Source organism: Belonocnema kinseyi, chromosome 8 (assembly GCF_010883055.1).
Source record: "Belonocnema kinseyi isolate 2016_QV_RU_SX_M_011 chromosome 8, B_treatae_v1, whole genome shotgun sequence".
Lineage (NCBI taxonomy): Eukaryota > Metazoa > Arthropoda > Insecta > Hymenoptera > Cynipidae > Belonocnema > Belonocnema kinseyi.
Window position 1 is genome coordinate 88,488,474 of NC_046664.1, and position 5,372 is coordinate 88,493,845.

At 32.9% G+C, this 5,372-nt stretch overlaps 1 protein-coding gene across 1 annotated transcript in view; it reads left to right on the forward strand.

The window, feature by feature from the left end:
* LOC117178288 (neurotrimin-like) overlaps nucleotides 1-5,372 on the forward strand; it is a 271,766-nt gene that overhangs the window by 244,073 nt on the left and 22,321 nt on the right. The window lies entirely within an intron of this gene.

Genomic DNA, 5,372 nt, shown 5'->3' on the forward strand with positions numbered 1-5,372 from the left:
CAAAATTGACAAACCTACTCAACTGCAGAGACTAAATTCCTCATATGGCGTACGTAGCAAACGAGCCGAATAATGGATCTTCCACCGATGAATGCGACTAACTGTTGAAAGCTACGTTGCGGATATAATAAGAACTTGTGCACCATGAAGCTGCTAATCGTCGAGTTAATTAAGTTAATCTGGAATCGTTCGTATTCCAAGGAAGTATACCTTTGAATATACGTTTGCTTCATTACACGGCGTTAATTGATGTTTAAAATTATCCCAGGTTCATTTATGCAGGAAGAAAGAATTTCTTGCAATAGTTTCTTTAATTCGTCTTTGGCACTACATTTGTTTAGTAGTAGACAACTGGAACTTTCGTTGCCAACCCTCATATATTACATTATCTGCAGTTTTTATCGGATATTCACGTTTCGGCTCTCACAGAATCCGAAAATCATAAATTTTTTTGAGTCTGTTTATTTTGATATTTTTCTGTCTCCAATTAATATGCACAAGACAATCTGACATTCTGGTATTTAATTTTTTTCACTCGTTTGCTAATTCACAGTTCTTAAATTTTGTACAGAAAATAGGAGCATAATCTCAAATATTTTTATCCAATTCAAAAATGTATGTTCGAACGCATCATTTTGATTTATAAGACGAGCGTCTAATCGGATTTAGTAAAGCAATCGTTCAGTCGTTTCTTTTTCCTTGGGTATAGCCTCTTTGTTGAGCGCGTATCGCGAGTGTCACAATGAAAATTTAATTTTCAAAACCACAGGTGCTTCGATTAAGTTACAATATTTATCATTGTTAAACGAATGAATTCGAAATAAACGCCTTAAACGCATGAAAACGAGTCGGGGGGCGTACCCGCGCGCCCCAGGTGCGCTCAGTATGGTGCGGAACGCAGCGGGCACAGGGCGCAGCAAGAATGTGCGCACCACATGCGGGCATATTTGAAAAAAATTGTACTGAAGGCATAAACATTTTTTGCAAATTGAATCTACGAAGGAAATTTCGTAGTAGAGTCTAAGGAAACAAATTCGGAAAAATTGTATGACTTATGATTGTCAGAATAATCCGGATTATAGGCTTAAGCTTAGATCCCGAAGGAGGGCAATTAGTGCAGCGAATATTCAGTAAATTATACGAAGGTTAACTGACAAGTTGCAATGTCCTGCTGTCATTCGCGAAGTCCCCTTGGAGTACTGCAGGACCCCAGTTATCATAGCTTTACAATTCAACATTCTGTGAATATTCGATTTAATGCCATTCGGCATGCGTGGTGTGCACCACCTGTTCTACTTTTGATCGCAAAATTATACAGGTATACCCACTCATTTATCAGGAGTTATTTGTAATTACCCTGGCATGAAAATAACAAATTTTCGCTACGAGCCAACATTCGTAGGAACGATTTTACACCGATTCCTAGCTATTTCATGAAAATGATATTTTATTTTTAATTGAGTTTTGCTTTAAATCAGATTTTTTAGTAATATAACGCGCAATGCAATGGTCCAAATTTAGTAGTGAAATCTCATTTTTTTCAATGAAGGCGTATAATTGACACTGAATAATAATAATAATAATAATAATATCTTTATAAGCTGTTTTATTTTTATGTTCTCATTCATAAGAGTGTAATAAAATTGAGCAAACAAAATTTTAAAAATGTAAAACCATTTTTTTAAGATTTTCTACCATATTTGTGAAATGTTATGGTAGATGATGAAACGACCTGGAAATTATGTTATTATTATTGACAAAATTTATAAAAATTATTGGAGGTATGTATATGATTTTAAACATGATTAAAAATTGTTTAAATAAAATAATATTTTTCTCACAAATTCCGAATTTTAATCGATATTAAGTAGATCTCGAGACACAAATTTAAGAGTTATAGAATTCAAAAAATTTCTAAATATTCTTAGAAGAAAATTTTCAATGGATCGAGAAATTTAAACGCACTTTTGAGTGAATTTCAAAAATACTTTTTCTTGAAATATTCCTTATAATATCGCGGCTAGCCTTAATTAACTTCAAGCCAAAGAACTCTGCCTACTTCCATTTTAAATTATTTTCGTTTCTAGGTTGGGTAACAACTATTTTAAGATCTAGTAAAAAATCTCTACAATCGTTTATAAAAAATGTGTATTTTTCCAAATCGAGATGTATTCTTTTCTGAGTTTTAATTGTTTCCATTTCTAGACTGTGGAAAGGCTATATTATGGTTAATAATAATAAAATGACTAGACGCACACAGAAACAGTCTTGTTTACATTACAGCTTATTTTCAATGAATCTTGTCAACATGTATTTTGCATAAGCCTGTCCTTCTTTCTCAAAGCTTATTTACATTAAACCTTGACAAAACCCCAGTTTTTGGCTTTAATCCACACTTTTTTTCTGTTTAATTTGAAAATTAATCATTCTTAAAACTTTTATTTTCTGAAAAATATTTCGCCGAAGAGAAAATTTGAACTATTTTCGATTACACAACTAATCTATATTATTAAAGCATATATCACTACAGAATTCATAAGTTTATTATAAAGCATCCGTATTCTGAAGACTGTTGTATTTACAGAAAGCACGAAGCAATGACGTAGGGTACTTTGGATGATCTACAGAAACTTTATAATTTTTTTAAATAGTTTTGAAATAAAAATGAAATTACTCCATCACCTTTTGACGATAAAATCCTAACCCTTGATGTTTTTCAGCCCAAAATTATTTTATACGGTACATAAATTGCGTGCATTTTAGAAACACTAGGTATGTTAGGTGCCAGTAGCTCCTTACAAAAACTGTTATAGTTCCTCTATAATCAGAATGTAAATTCTCACTGAAGCTGCAAAGCACACTGTTACCAATTCCCTAAAACATTTGAAAGATTTGCCATACTTCAAACATCCGCAACTGCACGGAAAATAATTACCTTTTTAAAAGCGTTTTGCTTCGAAAGTAAATTGATACAAACCACTTCTCAGCAAAGTAAATTTTTTCATTTTCTAACCATAGATACACTTTAGAATATTTTAATTATGATAAATGTTTTTAAGATGGTAAAAAAATTCTAACATCTTATTTTGCAGCTTTCATCTTTATATTTCATATTTATTTCGAAGTACCCTAGAAGGTGATTGCTTCTCACACTGTGTAAATACAGAGGTGAATACAACAGATTGCACTCAATTAAGTTTTAATTTCGACTATTGAATTAATGATGCCTTATATATGTGTATATATTTTATGATGAAACGTAATATAATGATACAGATTTATTGTCTATTTAAAAATACTTTACTTTATATATTTCATTATTTGGGTTGAAGTCATTCAAAGCTAGCTATGATTTGTAGGTGTAAATTTCTATAAACATTTCAATATAATTTTTTCCTTTATAGTGCATTATTTTACTTTTTAAAAAACTGTCTATATAATTAAATTCTTAAGTGCGAAATACAAGTGTTGCTATGATAACCTAATCGTCAAAGCTGCAAATTGTTTGAAAACCTTTTTTAAAGTCAAATTGAAAAACAATTTCAGTTTTGATTCAGTTTTCCATTTAAGTAACAATTTCTCAATTTTCGGGTAAACCCAGATTTTCATTATCAGCCACGAACCAACAATAAGTCAAGTGCCTAATGAGATAAGGATGTTATAAATTAATTTATTATGATATCTGAAATCTTTTGTGGCAATGTTGTAGGTATAAAATTAGGAGTATAGTGTAGTTTGCAGTTTGTTTTTTTACCGCTGTTAGCTTTACGCCGCGTTCATAAGCGTTAGAGGTAACAACAGTATTCAATTATAATTGTAAATATTATTATTTATATTATTATCAAGTAACGTTTTATTTTATTTTTCAAACAAAAAAACTTATTTTTATAATCTAATTCTTGAGCATGAAACAATAAACAAGCTCCGCAAACGCGTTCTATCTTAGCGAGAAACGGTGTTTGAGAATGTAATTTTTGAAATATTTTCAAGATTTATCAAAAAGAAACTTTTTTCTGAAAATGTTTTAAAGTATAAGCAGGTTTCAGAGAATTCGTGGGAAATCTGGTAAACATGTAGCGCTTTGGTCGTCAATCCCTTACGTATAGGATAGCGTGCTGGAAGCTACTTACCGATGCCATTAGCGTCGTATCCTTCTCATCCATTCCTTTCTTCCACTAAAAACAACCCTCGGTGACCAATTCCAAACCCGAGTACTACATGTAGGTAGTTGTAAGCCAACCGCATGTACAAATTTAATGACGTCTGATTGCCATAAATGACTGCTACGCTATGCTTGATTGTTGTCAACCAAAACGAACTGGAGTTGATTTTGTAAACCTGGCTCCCTTGAATACACTCAGCCAAGACTATGCAACCTTTATTGATGTTCGCTTCAGACAAATTTTACATATATAACCTGGGTAATGTTCCAAATAGCTAAAATCTCTGATTTTCTTCAAACTTCGTATACTTATGTATTTTGATGCGCTGATTGTGAATATGATAGTTATAATTGGCGACAAGGCGATTTTTATGGTAAAACCATGAAAATACATACAAAAAACAGGGTTCTTTGCGTTTCTCTAAGCCCATACGCAAAATTTTGCAAAATTTTTTAAACAATTTTGTTTGAAGAAATTTTATATTGGCATTTGGGTCTTACAAAAATACTTGATTGTAAAACATGCATTTCTTAAAGTGTTAGATTGGCAAACGTGTCGACCACGGATAGAGGTCCTCCTCAGTGCCAGATATAAGATTTAAACAAGTTATATAAAGTAAATGGCAGCGTGCCCACAGGTAGACCGCGGAAAGAATGGTTAGAATGTGTAAATGAGACCCTAGTTAGAAGAGACATAAGAATTCACAGAAACACGAGAGCCTGCATGAAAAAATGCATGGACATAAAAGAAGCTAGAGAAGTATACCAGGACAGGAAAGTATGGCGGCAAATAGTTAATAAAAAGAGTGTCAGTAGAGTGAATGACACCTGAAACACAGACCTTGGCTACAAATGGACTCAAGTGGGGTACCTTACATAACGACTTCGTGAGGTTCTTCGCTTGGGGTGATTGCTAGAGAGATTGATCAGCAGCCTGGGTCGGAGCAGTGTTGCGGAACGAACGTGTTATTTACTTAAATAGCACGAGAATTATGGATCAATCTGAAAAATTTCTATCCCTTCCACACACTACTCCGTTCCCCTACCGAGCGAATCACGCCTACCCCGAAAGGGAAATGGCTTAATGGTGCAATAAAATAATAATAATAATAATATACAGTCTGTCAAGTTAAAGCGTGGGTGGCTTTACTCGCAGTCGGTAAGGTGTATCGACATGATTTTGGTGTCAAAATATTAAGAAGAGCTCCCT